The following is a 17059-nucleotide window of genomic DNA, read 5'->3' as shown; positions in this document are numbered from 1 at the left end:
GGAGCTTGTTTACCATCCCTGGGTTAGCCAAGCCTCAGCAATCGGTTTGAAGAGCTTACTTTCATTTCCTGCTATTTGACTCTGCTCACACCCAGTGATCACTTTCTAGATGCTCTTTACTCTTCCACTGGAAATTTCTTTGGGAATGATGCTCTGCGGTTCATCGCCACATCCCACACAAAAGGAAACCTGAATCAATGGAGAGCTCTACCTGACCCATGGATTGGATGACGCAGTACCATAAATATGAGATGTCTCCCAAGTTAATATATACATCTAATGAAATGCTCATCAAAATCTCAGTAAGGATTATCCTAGACCTTTACAAGCTGGATCTAAAATTCATACGGAAGAGAAAAGGCCAAAGAATGGCCAAAATGATTTTGAAGAAGAACAAAGAGGAGAGACCGACCCTGCCAGTTATTAAGACCTATTACAAAGCCATTGACATAAAGGAATTAGTGCAGGAATGGACAAATAGACCAATGGAACAGAACAGAGGGCCCAGAAATATACTCACATGTATCTGAATACCTGATACATGACGGAGGTGACATTAATAAGGAAAGGACAGACCATTCAATAAACAATGTTGGGTAATTGGTTATCCATATGGAAAAGTCACAATTCAAGATGGAATGCAATTGGGCTTGACATATATACCCTACTACATATAAAATAGATAACTAATAAGAACCTACTGTATAGCACAGGGGACTCTACTCAATACTCCATAATGACCTATATGGAAAAGAATCTAAAAAAGAGTGGATATATGTATATGTATAACTGATTCACTCTGCTGTACAGCAGAAACACAACATTGTAAATCAACTATACTCCGATAAAAATTAATTACAAAAAAACCAGAAAACAAAAAGTGGAATGCAAAATAAAAACAATTTTTTTTAAGTAGAATGTAAAACTTTTTGGAAGAGACTGTAAACATAAGATTATAGATTTATGACATTGGTGTAAGGAAATGTTTTTTAAAATAGAGAATAACAAACCCACAAGCCATAAAGGAAACAATAAATTTGCCTAAATTAAGATTACAACTATTGTTCAAGAAAAGACACAATAAACCAAGTAAAAAGACTCGTCGCAAGCTCTATCCAGAATATATCAAGAACTCCCACAATCAGTAAGGAAAAGGCCAGCCAGGAGGATAATCAACAAAGGGTATGAATTAGAAATTCACAAATAAATGACACCAGGTGTCCAATAAACATAAGAAGCTTCACCTCCACAGTAATTGGGGAAATGCACATTCAAATCACAATGAAGTATCATTTCATCCCCATCAGATTGGCAAGACCTTTAAAGTGTGGGCAGCAGTGGTTCATGCTGGATAGAACGGCAAAGATAAGAGTAAACGGTACAATCACTTTGGAGAGCAATGAGTTACTAGTGAGTAAAGTTGAGAAGGAATATTCCTTATGATCCAGAAATACCAATTCTAGATTTACAGGACAACTCTTATACACGTACACAAAGAGACATATGTAAGAATGTTTTGCAATATCAATTATGGAAGCAAAAAAATATCTATCAACAGGGGAATGAGCAAATAAAGCGTGGTATATTCACTCAGCGGTGTGCTACTCAACAGTCGAAACAAATTAGCACATCCTCATGAGTAAATCTCAAATATAAACATGGATAAATTTCAAAAACAATGTTAAGAGAAAAAACAAGTTGTCATTTCATATAGTATGAATCTATATCAAGTTAATATGTTTAAAAATGTGAAAAACAGCACAAAACATTGTTTAGAAATACATGCTTATGTAGGAAAAGTATAAAAACATATTAGAATGATAAACATTAAAGTCATGAGGAAATGGATGCCTTTAACAGCATGCATTAACTATAATATTTATGTTTTTAAAAAGAAAAAAATCATCTGAAGCAAGTATGGCAAAGTAAGATTCATTAAAGCTGTATGGTGGGTACACGAGTGTTTGGTGTGTTATACTTTATTTTCTTATGTTTGAAATATTAGGGGAAAAGCCCTCAGGTCCCTGGTCTCTGAGTTCCCCCAAAATGCACGGTTATGGCTTGGGAAAGCAAAAGGCAGAAATGTTTTTTGCCCTTGTATTATATCCAGTAGTGTTCCTAGAGATTGTGCATCTCCTTGACGCACTTCTCACCTACGGTGTTCATTGACTTCGAAATCACCAGTGCAGCACCAGCACAGTGCCATACGCTGAGGAAACAAAAATTAAGAGCGGTCGCTCTTCTATGTAGGAGCTTGTAGGCTATTAGAGGAGACAGGCAGGTGAAGGATCTTACTGTGATAAACGCTAAAACTGAGGTGTGCTTAAAGGTTTATGGTTTTATTATTAAAAAAAAATGTGTGGGATACCACAGTAGGAGGGAATTATTCGTAATTCATTCTGTCAAGGGGATGGGTACAGAAGAAGCAAGGAGCTGGGCTTTGAAACTTGAGTAGGAATTTGCAAGACAAAGAGGATGAGGAGAGTATAGAATGAGAAAAGCAAACAAGGCTTGGAGTGCCTGTTGTGTTACAGGGCTGGAGGGCAGCATCCTGATTGGACGTGTGCTTCAGAAAGAACCTTCTGGCAGTGGTAGAGGATGGAAAACCCGAATGAAGGTGGGGAGATTGGTTAGGAAGCCATTGAAAAACTGTTTCAATGGGAGGTATTGAAAACCTTAACTACGACACAGTGATTTTGGTTATAGTTTCCCTGCAAAACTACAAATTAACTAAAGGTGGGGCAATGGCTTAATCAGCTTTTGTTGATCTGTGTGTACCCCACCGCTCCTACAGGTGTACCCTGCATATGACAGGAGCTCAATGAATACAAGTTGAGTGGAAGGGAGGGGGACAGGAAGCAGGCAGCCCACCCCCCCACTTTGACAGATAAGAAGGCTGACAGTAGGAGAGGAGTGATGTTTTCAAGGACATCCTTAGCTAGAAGCTTACTGTCTCCCCCTAAAACAGCAAAAAGCCATGCAGCCATTCTGCTAACAAATTAATAAGCACGTAGGTTTTTATTTATTTTATTATTATTATTATTATTATTATTTTTTAGCACGTAGGTTTTAAAAGACAAAGCCTAGACAGGTAAATTTCCATTACAACCAATAAATCTGTGTTCTTCATGAGGAAGTGCTTTCTTTTCCCCTTAGGCAGAAAAAGAGTTCCTTTAAAACAGGCTAAATTCCCTGAGACGAATAATACAAAACAATAGCCCTTTACCTGGCCTGGATCCAAATAACAGGCTCTATTCAGGTGACTCTGAAAACACCTGATTGTGTGCCAGTTGGCGCTGTGAGCAGGGCAAGCCCAGCAGTAATGAGAACTTTACAAGTCTTTTGTTCTGCCACCAAGCAGTAATTGGCTCTCCACCCCAACATAGTAAACTTCCAGCCACCTGAACAAAATTAACCTACATTAACAGGCTGCACGCAAAGCAAAACCTCCTCCACAGAACACACAGGTATGAAGATCTCCGCACCCATCCTCTCCGTGATTCCTCTGGCCTGGAGGGAGACCCAGTTCTCTGGTAGGAATAAATGAATGAATGAAGGTAGAGGCTGACACTTACTGCGTGCTTGCTGTGTACCGAGCAATGTTCTGAGAATTTTACCTGTATTAACCCTGAACTCCTGACAACATCACTGTGATGTAAGTGCTATCGTTATTAACATTTTATAGATGAGGAAAGAAGGCCCGGAGCAGTTGAATACCTACCCTGGGTCCCATCAAACCAGGATTTGGACAAAGGCACTCTGGTTCCAGAGCCTGAACTTTCTTATACTTTGTATTCAGTACAAGGTGCCTTGAAGGAAAGAAATACGTATGAAGATGGTATGAACATGTCCCATTCATTCATTCATTTGTTCATTATTTAATACTTACTGAGGGCTTACCGTGTGCAAGGCAGAGGGGATAAAAAACATGATTCTTGCCATTAAGATGCTCTGAGCCCAAAGACAGAGCCAGGCCAGGAATGGGATGGCATGAAGAACTCTGGTAAATTGGAAGGTGCTGACCTGGGGAAGCAAAGATGAAGCAGATTGCTTTGCTTAAAGTGGTTCCCATGCTTCACTCTGCATTGAAATCACCTGAGATCTTTAAAAATGACTGAAGCCTGGCTCCCACCCCCAGTCTTTATGATTTAATTGGCACTAGGAGTTTTAAAAGCTCCCCAGGTGATTCTAATGTTCAGCAAAATTTGGGAAACTGGCTTAAAGTGTCATAAATTGGTTTACAAGTAACACAAAACCTAACTCAAACTATCTTAAGCAAAAAAAGAAAAGGAGGGGCACTGGCTGAATGTATTGGCTTACATTTTAAAAAGGGACAAAGGCAAAAGGTACAAACTTCCAGTTATAACATAAATGAGTCATGGAGACATGATGTACAGCATGGTGAGTATAGTTAATGATACCATATTATGTATTTGAAAGTTGCTGAGAGATTAGATCTTAAAAGTGCTTATCACAAGAAAAAAAATTTTTTTGTAACTATATATGGTGACAAATGTTAACTAGGCCATCATTTCAGCATAGATAAATATCTGATCATTATGTTGTACACCCAAAACTAAAATAATGTTATATGTCAATTATACCTCAATTTTTAAAAAAAGGAGAGAGAGAGACAAAGGGTATATGGTTTTGAGGGTTTGATCCAAGCCTCAAAAGATGTCACCAGAGTGAGGTTTTCCTCTTTCCTCAGTGATGGCTGTATTCACAGGCTCCCCTTGGTCGCAAGCTGTAGCAGTTCTGGTCTCTGTACCTTGTATCTTCATGTCTGTTGCAAATAAGAGGTCTGATTTCCTCTTAGCTCAAATAAAGCCCAGGATTGCATTTCACTGACTGACTGGGGCTTGAACCAATTACTGGGGCCGGAGAGGTGGAGACTGCTGATTGGCTCAGGCTGGGTCATGTGTCCCATCTCTGGGGCCAGAAATTAGAGGCAGCTTCACCTAGAAGCCCATGGTGGAGAGTGGAGGATTTGTGGCACGTCCTGGCATGTTCTGGGAGCTGAGGGTCAGGAGGTAGGGCCAGATAGGGTGTGGGTGTATTTTCTAAGGAGACAGATGTTTACAGAGGAGAATGAAATGATCACTTTTGTATTTTAAGAATATAACTTCCCTGGTGGTCCAGTGGTTAAGACTCTGCCCTTCCAATGCAGGGGGCACAAGTTCGATCCCTGGTCGGGGAAGTTCCACATGCTGCGTGGTGTGGCCACACACAAAAAAAAAAAAAAAAAAAAAAGACTACAACTCTGACAGTTATGGAAAGGATGTATGTGGCTAAACAGGTTATTGTAGTTGTTGAGAGAAGAGAGGTTGGGGACCTGAACTAAGTGGCCATAAGCATGGATAGGTGGGAGGGGACTCAAGAGATGTCTCTGAACTATATTAATGGAATTTGTTATCCAGTTGGAAAAAAAATTTAGAAAAAGAGAGAAATCGCAGATGACTGAAAATTCCAGTTTGAGAAATTGGGTTGTTGGAATACCATTAGTGAAGTTAGGAATATAGATCATTAAGTGGGTTTTGGACAATTTTCGGACGTGTTGAATTTGAGATATGTCGAGGAAGCAGGGGCAGTGGATGCAATCGCCCAAGGAGAGAGACTGAGGCAGAAGAGTGGGAAGAACACTTGCCAGCACGGGGGTGGTGGGGGGGGGCAGAGAGAGGGACAGGGGTGTTTTAGGAACAAAGGAAAGAGGATTTGAAGAAGGATGCTAATCCGAAGCATCATGTGGTACCACAATATCGGTATTAAGGAGGGTGAAGGCTGGAAATAGAACACGGATTTGACAACCAGGAGGCCCCGGTCACCCAACAAGAGCCTGGGTACAGGGTATAGGGTGAGGGAGCCTGGAGGATGCAGACAGACCAAGCATGGATGGATCACTCTTCACGTCTGATGATGAGACTGTGAGAGCCGTGGCTAAAGGAGCTGTGTCAAATCATTTTCATGTTTGTCCTGTAGTTTTCTGTTTTTATTAGTTTTGTTTCCTTTTTCTAAGTTTGATTTGGTCTGTTTGATGAGAGAGGTGTGACCAGGCTGTCAGGAAAAAAATTAAAAGAGAGAGAAAGGCTGAAGAGAAAGCGATTTTCCATAGAGACTGAAAGCAGATAAGTGGTGACCAGGGGCTGGAGGGAGGGAGAGGGAGAGGGATGGCTTAATGGGTATGAGGTTTCCTTTTGAGGTGATAAAAATGTTCTGGAACTGGATAGTGGTGATAGTTGTACAACGTTGTAAATTTACCAAATCCACTGAGTTTTACACTTTGAAATGGTTGAAATGGTGAATTTTTTGCTATGTGTATTTTAAATGTCCCATTCCCCAGACACACACAGACATACACACGCACGCACACATCGTGATTTTATATACCTGGCTTGGTGGGTTTTAGGTGGATCATTTCATTTAATCCTAACAACAAAAATTAATACAAACAAAATGAATACAACTTTGTAACTACTTGATGATTCCCATTTTACACAAGAGAAAACTGAGGTTCAGAGAGATTGATGATTTTATCCAAGATCACACAACTAGATTAGAGATTCCAATCCAAGCTGATTTAACTACAAAACCCAAACTCTTAAACCCTCTGTCATACTGCCTCTGTAGCTACACGATTTCACAGGTGTATATATTGATAATATGAATGGATCCACATTCAAGGTGGATCCAAAATCGCTGATCCAAATCGCTGAGTGATAAGATTATATAGTTTATATTATTCTTTTTGATTGGGCACAGTTTTTGTTTAAAAAAAGATAAAGACTCTTTATTTTTATTTTATTTTATTTTATTTTTCCCTTTCATCACTTTAAATATATCTTGCCACTCCCTTCTGGCCTTCAGAGTTTCGGCTGAAAAATCAGCTGATAACTTTATGGCGATTCCCTCATCAAGGGTTGTTACGTGTACTTAACAGGAAGAATAGGGGAAAAATTCACCCACTCCACCTTCCCAGAAAAAAGCCTATTTTTAATGTAAGGAAGAAAAAGATTCTAGAGATACAGCACTTCTCTGAAGGAGACATTAAGGAAACAACTAGAGAGGATGTAAAACTTCACAGGGACACAGATGAGTCTACTTGCAGAATGTGGAAGGAGCATGAACCAAGGCAATAAGGAAGAAGGGGTGACCCAGGGCACAGTCTACAAGGGAGTGACTGTCATTTGTGGGTGGAAAGGAAGAGAGGGAACAGCAGGCATGAAGCCCTGAGGCCAGGAGGGGGAGGGTCTGGGTCCAATCGGGCCATGTTTCATGGCGCCTCTTTCCCAGGCCTCCGTCTGCCGCCCACCCCACCCCAGGTCCTTCTTCTCCTACTCTGCCCTGAGTGAACCACGCATCATAAATTTGCTTTACTCCTTGCCGTTCACGGGGCAGCCACAGCCTTGTTCTGAGATGCTTTCCTCATTCTCAGGGGAATAGAAAACCTCGAGGGCTGGCCTCTCAGGCATTCTTAGAAGGCCACTGTGGCCATGCCTTCCTGCTTTGTCCTGGGATCCTGTGACTCGGGCACAAACCCAGAGCAGTCCTCACTCAATCACTTCTTTGATTTTCACCCAGTTAGACTGTCAGGGCTTGTTGGCCAGTGGGAGGGTGCTGAGTGGTGAACTGCGCAGAGAAACGACGATTGCATTTCTTTGGCCCAAAAGTCAAATTTCTTTTCTGACATGCCTATGCAGAGAGGGATCAGACCCCTTCAGATGAGACCAGTTTGCCTAACAAACAACTTGCCCGATGACCAGCAGGTCTACAACTTATGCCCTCTTGACAGTGTTTTTACATCTTTGGGGCTGCACCCATCCCTTTTTTTTTTGCCATGTGTTAAAATGTTAAACATTTTAAACTAGCATGTCTAAGAGTCTTTCCTATTTCTTTTTTTTTTTTGGCCTCACGGCATGGCTTGTGGAATCTTTGTTCCCTGACCAGGGACTGAATCCGGGCCACCCCAGTGCAAGTGCCAAGTCCTAACCACTGGACTGCCAGAGAATTCCCTTCCTTTTTTCTAATAAGAATAGATCACATTTGCAGTAATTTTATAATTAATGAGATACGTGCTTCTGATAAGTTTCAGAGTGACCAAGTGGTCAGAGCTTAGGCTCAGGAGCTGGACAGGCCGGAGTTTAAGTCCTAGTTCTGCCAGATACTAGGACATGGTATTTAACCTTCTTGATCTTTGGTTTCTCCAAGTGTGATGGTTAATTTTATGTGTCAACTTGACAGGTCACAGGGTACTCAGATATTTGGTTAAATATTATTTCTAGGTGTGTCTGTGAGTGTGTTTTTGGATGAAATCAGCATTTGAATCCATAGACTGAGTGAAGCAGACGGACTTTCCCAATGTGGGTGGGCACAATCCAGTCCTTTGAAGGCCTGGATGGAACAAAAAGATGGAAGAAGGGAGACATCACTCTCTTAGCCTGACTGTTGAGCTGGAATGTTGGTTTTCTGCCATTGGACTGGGACTCACACCATTGGCTCCCCTGGTTATCAGGCCTTCAGACTTGGTATGAAACTACACCACCTGCTTTCCTGGGTCTCCGGCTTGCTGACAGCAGATCATGGACTTCTCAGCCTTCATAATCAAATACGCAAATGTCTCACGATAAATCTATCTCTATCTAATCTCTTATTGGTTCTGCTTCTCTGGAGAACCCTGACTAATACACCAAGTATAAAATTGGGTTCATAATCTCAGTCCCTAATCCTAAGAAGTAATCCTGTATGGGTGATGTGAAGCTGTATAAGATCATTATGGGCCGGATGTAGGCCCGTGAGAAGTGGCGGTTTTAGTTACCTATTGTGTCAGTTCGGGTTTGATCAGGGAAGCAGGGTCATACTGTGATATGGAAGAACGGGTGATTACAGGGAGTAGAGTTCACACAGTTGTGGCGGCTGGTGAAGAGGTCTGGGAATGCTGATTCCTTGGTGCCTGCTCGGGGCCTGAAGTCGTGTTGGTCAGCAGGGTTGGCAAGTGAGAAGAAAACACAGATATGAAGCAGGAGAAATCAAGAGCAGATGGAACACAGACAACCCTTGAGGGGAAGCCGGAATTCGTGTCTATTTCTCACCACCTTCTCCTCTGACTACCCGATGACCCCAAGCGGGCTCTGGGAAACCCAGCTCTAGCTTTGTAAGTTGCTAAAATATAAAACCACCACACTTACAAATAGGAGGGAAAACAACTAACATTTAGTCAGAGCCAGTAATACACCTTCAAGTATGTCACCTCGTTTGATCTATACTCTGTTCTTACCAAATAAAGCTTATTATCTCCATCACCTGGATTGTTCAAAGTCACACTGGTAGGCGGAGCAGAGGTTGCAACCCAGGTCGTTTGAACCTGAGCACTTTCCACCAGAATTTGACATGTGAAGCTGGATTGGGCCTTTCTATTTGGGGGTTCCAGCTCCACTGCAGTAATCCTGAGTGCCCCTGAAGACCCCACTCATCTGACAAGGGGAAGAATCACCCCTCTGAACCAATCAGAGGTTGGGCTGTACTGGGTAATCTCTGGTCATCTAAGCTACATCTAGGAGAAAGATTTGAATAGAAGAGTGATTGTGCAGGAATTTAATTTTAATTAAAATGTACTTATCTGCTACAAAATGCAAGAAAAGCTTCATGGGAGGTGGTATGTGGGGAGTGGATGATACAAGAGGAGGTCAGGATGATGTACTTTCTGAGAGGTAAAAAGCACAAATTCCTTCTGAGCATTCATATGGGGCCAAGTCTATGGCTGTGGTCCAGACCCATGGGAGAATCAGTGGGTGGGTAGTAGGAACACCTTGTTTGTATATTGCTTTTAAATAGCTTCCTCTTTTATTCCTTCAGAAAACATCTACTGACACCTCCCATGTGCTGGTGCTCTTTAAGCAACACACACGGAGAGTACAGCATTGAATACCACACTGTTGCTCATCTCGAGGAGTTCAAGGTTGGGGCTCAGATGAGCTGACCCTACTGTCTTAGGATGGGCTCCCCCAGAAGCGGACCCTGAGAAGGGAATGTGAGTACAAGTAGTTTATTTGGGAAGTAATCCTGGGAAGCACCAGTAAAGAACTGAGGAAGTGATGGTAGGGAAGCAATAGAGGACATGTTAACAAGCAATTACCTGGGCTCAGTCCTGCTGGAGATCTCTGGGACAGAGACAGAGATAGAGCACACACCTCCAAGATATCCCACCTGAGGGCGAGACATTTGGGGTATGTATCCACCAACTCTTGCTCACTCTTGTTTGCAGGTTGCTCCAGTGGTGTTAAATCTCATACTTTGGACTGCCCTCTGCATTGGCTAAGCTTACTGCAGAAGCCAGAGGAAACCCACAGGTCTGGAGTCACAGGTGCTTGCAATAGAATGCCACTGGTGTATACGGAAACCAGAAGCATCTGCTATACCCACCCAACATATAACAATCTATCCATTCTTCTCCCTTCCTAACCATACTCAGTTTTCGTTCAGGTGTCCACCTCTGTCCCATGCAGCCTGTGTGTCTCAGGGGAAGCTGATCCCACCCCAGGTCCAGTCAGGGGCCCTGACTGGCGCGGCCAATCAGCACATTCCAGACCTCTGGCTATGGCACGGGTTCAAGTGGGCATATGACTTAATCCAATCAGAGTGGATCTCAGGACTCCTGCTTGGAATGCTGGGTCAGAAATGTTCTTTTTTGGATACGGTAGCTTCTGGCACTGAGAGCTGTTTTGGCACTGGCTACAGTAAGGAAAACCAGCCTGGAGACAAAACCAACACAGAGGAGGGTGGAGTCAAGAGAATTGCAAAGAATCGCTGGAGCTTTACTTCTTCAGTCAGAGGAATCTCTTTCTTTCCTATTGTAGTCAGATCTCCTCTGCCGCAGGTGGGACTACTGGTAGCCCTGGCTTCCGGGGACAGAGAGCTTCTCTCATGCTACCTTTACACTGGTCCTGAAGAAGAGCTCTGCTTGGACCATATACATGTCTGTTGGACGAGTCACCCCTGGGGCTATGTGGTTGGCCGGGCCTGGGTGCTGCGTCCAGTCTTGTAGCCAGGAGTAGAGAGTCAGCCAGTTAGATTCACCCTGTCATATGCCAGCTCCTGGGAAACTCTGGGCGAGTGACTTCACTTCTCCAAGATTCCATTTTTTCACCTCCAAGGTGTGGTTGACAATTATCCACCTTAAAATGTGGCTGAGAGATACACACACAAGTGTAGTGCTGGGAGTGGCCATGTCCCTGATCTGGAGTTGTTCATAATGGTGCCTCTTACAGACTCTAGTTCTCTACCCCCTTTTGACACTAGACGCCAAATTATTTTAATCAAAACCCATGTGTATTATTTACTATGTATATGTGTTCGAAGCACACATCTCTCTTTGCTATTACTATTCCCCATTACAGGCGAGGAACCTGCTGTACAGAGAGGTTAAGTATTGCCCAAGGTCACCCAGTTAATAAGTGGCAGAGCTGGGATTCAAACTCAGGCATCTTGACTTCAGAGTTTGTGCTCCTAACAACTTGGCTATGATGCCTCTTAGAATAACTGCATTGTATATATTTGTGGGGTGGATATATGTTGGATGGATAGACAGTTGAACCTGAGGGAGTCCCCTCCATGGGCTAGAACAGAAAAGAGTGTCCCCGTCCTTGCCCCTACCCTGTGGAGGTTTTGGGCGCTTCATTCGATAACAGCAGTGTGTCCTAGAATGGGCTTTAGGTTTGCATGAACAAGAGTCTGCCTGGGCAGCAGGTATGGCCCAGCCTGCCATGAGGGTGTAGTGGGTTTGGTGGTATTGGTTAGACTTCTGAGTCTCTAGAGACCAGAATTGTGCCCTCAGATTTCACAGTTGGCTTTGAGTACGTGTGTATGTACCTCTGCCTCTCCCCAGACTGTTTGGAGCCGGGGCCAGACTACTTTCATGACCCTGTGTCTTTTCCCCTCTCCTCCGCACACCCGCTCTCTATTTGCTCTGGTTGCTACATCACCTCCTGCCTGTGGCCTCATCTCTCCAGCACTGACCTTCCCATCACTGCAGCCAAATACACATATTCCCCAAAGTGCTGCAGTGGCTCTGAGGGCATTATTGATATTGACATGTGCCAGTTTTTCTCCAAACTGTCTCTGGAAAGCGCACTGAATGTGTGGTAGGCTTGATGAGTTCCTAGAGACCTTGAAAACTTTTATATATGTCTTATCCATGGAAAATAGTGCATTTTGAAGCCTATCGGGATGATAAGGGGCTGGAACAAGGCCCCAGTGACCTTGCTTCTCACACACTCCTGAGCCTGTTTGAGGGAGGTAGAAATGTTTCCACTTCCTTAGAAAACCCTTCTCCAAAGATAGCTCCCAAGGTGGACTGGGGCCAATTAGCCTTTTCTCATCATCTAACGAGGTCACCAGACTGTATAGATATCGGCCTTCCTCTTCCTTCTGAAAGACCGAAGCCCTTTGATAGCGGCTTGGGGAGAAAGCTGGTGAGACCACACTCACTGTTTTACCCCTTCCTGGAACATATGCATGTGAGGAAGGGGTCCGAGGGCACAGATCCTTTTTCATTTGGAGGAGGAGGCACAGGTGGTCACTCCTTCCCCTGCCATTCCAACGCTGTGAGACCCACTTGGACTTCTCTGCAGGAAATCTCTGCATTGGGAATCCACTTAGTTCAACTCTGACCTTTCTTCAAGCCAACTGCTTGGCTGGAAATAAAAAGAAGCCAGGCCTGACACACCACCCCTCCAGCCCCTGCAGGATGCCATCAGGTGGATAAACAATGATGATGGAGATCACCAGCTGGAGTTCTTTCCGGGGAGGCATGCGTGGTGCTGCCGAGACCCATTGCTTCCAGTCTGAGATGTAGATATTTTTAGGGATGAATCTGGGCCTTCCTTCTCTCCCTCCCTCTGATGCTAATGCGGCCATCTGCATCTCCCAGACAACCTTCACAAGCACACATTCGCCATCCCAGAAGAGTGGGCTGGGAAGAGATTGTTATTAAATATAGAATACTGAGCCATGGCGCAAGGAGGTTGAGTTTGCCTGGTGTGCTCAGAGTGAAGCAGAGGCGTCGGAGACCTGGAACCCACTTCCATGCTCTGTGACTCTCGTGGTGCCTTCCCTTCCCCATTAATTTTTAAATTTCTTTAATCTGTTCAGTGAAGGGCTTAGATAATATTTAAGTCCACTCTAACATTGGACGGTCTTTTCTTTGAAGATCTTAGTTGTATAAACTCCCAGACACAGAGTCCGGCAGGATAGCGCATGGCTACTGCTTTGTCCAGAGAAGGGACAATTGTGATCTTCTGTCCCCATTCCTGTCCACCGCCCCAGGGAGATGGCCAGCAGGGGTGGCTTGTATGTGGTGGCAAGGGACTCTGATCACTGATTCAAGAGGTCTCAAGGCTTATCCCCCTTCCTGCAATCAGCCTCCATCAGCCCCCAGCTTGCCCTACATCCAAGGAAAATTCACTCTTCAGCCCTCAGATCCAAGATTCTTTTTCACCTGAGCCCCCCAAGTTAAAAAGGTTGGGAAGAGAGGAGGCAGAGGTCCCAGGAACACATTGATAAATTTTAGTTTTTGAGCTAATAGAATGTCTATGCTGAGCAGTAGTATCTCACTGTGGTGGGCCCACAGTGTTCCTGAAGTAGTGTTAAATTTGTTTAATTTGGAGAACACGTGCTATAGATAAGGTGATGGGAATGATAAAATATGTAAGTGATAAAGAATACAACTCCCACAGCACTGTGTACTTTTGATTATTTATCAGCCGAATAAGTTGCATGAATGCAAGAACCATATCTAGCTCACAGTAGCATCTGTGAGATGAATGAATGGTTCTGTCGCCATCTCCATCCCTAGCATGGGTGTCTCAGGCCCAGGCCAGAAGCAAGAGGTCTGTGTCCAGTGAGGATTTGGGCTGGGGGCAGAGGTAATGCTGTTTCCTCTATCAGTCACTCTGTAAATAAGGCAGGGCCATGCTGACCTCATCTCCTGTCCCCAACAGTGCCCAGGCCTGACCTCAACAGAACGTTTGGACGGACTGGGGGCAGGTCAGGCCCCAGAGCAGTTCCTTCAGGGATAGGCCTGGCCTGTCCAGCACTCTAGAAGTATGGGCAGGATGGCAGAGGCTGCATTGCATAGTGGTTAGGCATGCAGATTCTGGAATCCAGAATCAATCTAGGCTCTGAAACTTATTAACCATGTGACCTTGATAAGCTATGTTACCTCTTTGAGGCTCAGTTTTCCCATCTGCAAAAGGGAATGATCATAAAAATGCATACCATGCAGAGCCACTGTCACCATACCATTCCATTCATTATCTCAGAATTAAATGAGATAGTGTGCATAGAGGATACCTCGTCCACTGGCATCACAGACAGAGTTCCATCAGAGTGGAGAGCTGCCCCTCTGAGAATCAGTGCTGACTGAGTCTTGCAAACTGAATAGGGACGGCTTTTGCTGAAAGTTCATGTTCAGGAAGTCGATTGAACTCTGAAGATGCTAAGAGAGCAACCAAGAAGGACAATCTCTGGGAAAACCCAAAAGGCCTCACGTAGGATCACATGGTAAGGAGTATGGAAAAAAAATAAGCCCCAGGTTTGATGGGGCAAACTGCTTTATTTGTACTTGCCTGGCAAGGGAATGTAGTTTCTCCAGAGGGTGGTCTGATGCTGTGGAAATTCCAGCAGCCTGGAGCCACAATACTGTTTTCTCACTGCCCAAGCCTGCCTGTTCTCCTCCTGCTGGGTCAGCTCTGTTGCAAGAACATTTATATTGGGCCAAGCCCATGTTAGGCCCCTGGGCCCCAGAGGTGAGTAAGACACAGCTCCTGCCTGTGGGATCCCTGTTTCATGATCACTGCTACCAGAGCAGTCTGCCCAAGGTGTTTGCAGAATTTGTAGTTCACAAAGCGGATTCACACCCCTCACACTGTTCACACTGTGAATGGTGCTCTCTGGAGCTGTGGGCAACCAGTGAGGGTGGGCAGAGCAGAGATTAAGGTAGCCATTTGACAGCCAAGAAAAGAGGGTGCTTGGGTGATGTGACGAAGGTAACAGGTGGTCTGCACCACTGCCCCTCTTCCCACTAGTTTTATTCTAGGCAAGGCCAGTCCAGGTGAGGGGAAGGGACTAACCTCTAGCAGGGGTTTGCTGAACCCCAGGGTGGTCAAGGAGCAAAGCAAGAAGGGAGGTCCACAGCCGGTAAGGGAAGTGCTATGCTGCTCCCCCAAGTCCAAAAGGGGACGCTGAGGCTTGCTTTCCAGCTGTCTAGGCCAAGGAGCGTGAAGCCCAGCCCTTGCCTCCCTACATTGACATTTGGATACCAGCACCGGGGTTTTCATCTAGCAGCAACACCAAGCCTCGCCCCCATCGGCCCTCTGCTGGTCTCAGACCTGCACTGGTCTGGGTAGGAGCGCAGGGCTGCTCCCTACCCTCGGGCTTGGCTGCAGCCCACGTGCGCCCGCTGCAGCTGCGGTGACAGCTGGCCCCAAAGGGGCGGGGCGGGCGAGGAGCGTGGGTGGCTCCGCGCCGCGCTGCCATTGGCTATGGGCCTCAGGCTGGGGGCGGGGATGCGCCCCCCGGTTGATCTGTCATTGGCCGCGCCGCCGATGGGGGTGGCTCCCCGTCCCCTTGGCGGCGCGGCGCAGAACCGCAGGCGCTCGCCCGGCTAAGCCTGCGCGGGGCCGCCTAGGTAGCTCACAGCTTCGCAGGCGGCCTCCGGTTGCAGACCGCTGCGCACACGGCCCTAGGCAAAGACAAGTGCTCACCCGAGGCTCGGCGGCCGACGCGGCTCTCGGTAAGACCGGGGGGCGGGTAAGGGGAGCGCGGGGCTCTGAGGAGGGCGGGCGGGGACCGTGGCGGCCGAGCCTGGACTCTGTGCCCTGGCCCGCGCCGGAGAGGGTCAGGTGCGCCGCAGCATCTCCCGCCTCAGACCCACCTCACGGGGCGCCCAGCGAGCAGGTGGCACTGCCCAGGGAGGCCGGGGTACTCCTATCGCTCTCCGAATCCATTAGAACCCAGTACCTCGAACTACCTCTTACTCCGCCCCCCAACACCCAAATTCTTCAGTTCTAAGCCTAGAGAATACCTAAACGTCGACATGGAGTGGGCGCGACGCGCCATCAGTACCGCCTGCCGCCGGGGCAGAAGATCATCCCTAAACTTATCTTCCCACGATTTGGGCTCCTCGCCGGTCACGTTATTTCCCGGCTTTTCACTGGGCGCCCCCCTCGCCCGGTCCCCCGCCCGCCTACCAACCCCCGCCCGGTTCCCCTCCCTCCTTAACAACAGGAAGTTAAGTTGGGCCAGATGTCGGTGGCCTGGCCGCCTGCGGGCGGGGACTGGGTCTGGGACGGTGGCGGTGGCCCGAGGGGACGTGGCGCTGTCCTTTCTGAGCCTCGCGCCTCCAGCAGCCTGCGCTCTCCCCAGGCCCGGGAGCACCCCTGTCGGGGCGTCCCAGACTCCCGCCTTGCCTTTGCCGACTGGCCCTGGGTAGAAGCGCCGCTGACTTGGCTTCCAGGCCGGGGCAGGTGGGGTTAACTTTATCCTAGACCAGCCTCTCGACAGAACTGGGAATGGCCTTTACTGGATGAGGGGGAGGCTGTTGAAACCAGAGTAAACTTGTGTCTCTTTCCATATTGTTTTATTCTAAAGCCTGGGTTCTTAAAGCCCAAAGAGCTTTTATCTGGAGGCGCATTGGGCCCTGCTGGGACCTTAAGCAGTGTGGGGACCTCTTGCTGTTAGTCTTGCCTACTCACTACAGTCCTCAGTGGTTTCTGTGAAGGATGAGGCCACTAACCAGCCCCCTTCTGGGCAGGCCCCGTGGGAAAAAAACCAGCAGCCGGTTGGCTCTCAATTTGCTTGCGTGGGTGCTCTGGCACCAGGGTCCCCTGGGCCCCCAGGCCAGCTCTGTTCCATCCCTTTTTCCAGGGGAAGTGGATCCAAGGCGGGGGAGGGGGGCTCAGTTCTCCAGGGTAGTTCCACCTGATGTTCTGGAAGCTCTTATTGCAGTAAGAACGGGCCATCAGACAGAGTGAAGACAGGTTTATTAAGTGCCTACTGAGGGACAGGT

At 46.4% G+C, this 17059-nt stretch overlaps 1 protein-coding gene across 21 annotated transcripts in view; it reads left to right on the top strand.

Annotated features, from left to right (window-relative positions):
• The first annotated feature begins 15583 nt into the window (after positions 1-15583).
• Positions 15584-17059, top strand: part of MICAL2 (microtubule associated monooxygenase, calponin and LIM domain containing 2) — a 222379-nt gene continuing 220903 nt past the window's right edge. For 5 of the 21 annotated variants that reach the window (XM_033404496.2, XM_033404492.2, XM_049713785.1 and 2 more), the window contains exon 1: positions 15586-15784. The gene's annotated coding sequence lies outside the window, so the exon portion shown is untranslated. Of the gene's footprint in view, positions 15785-17059 lie in introns of all 21 variants that reach the window. The other 16 variants (XM_049713783.1, XM_033404495.2, XM_049713786.1 and 13 more) reach the window with 6 other exon arrangements.

This window comes from Orcinus orca, chromosome 8 (genome assembly GCF_937001465.1).
Source record: "Orcinus orca chromosome 8, mOrcOrc1.1, whole genome shotgun sequence".
NCBI classification, from domain to species: Eukaryota; Metazoa; Chordata; class Mammalia; order Artiodactyla; family Delphinidae; genus Orcinus; species Orcinus orca.
This window is presented reverse-complemented; position numbering and strand designations above follow the sequence as displayed.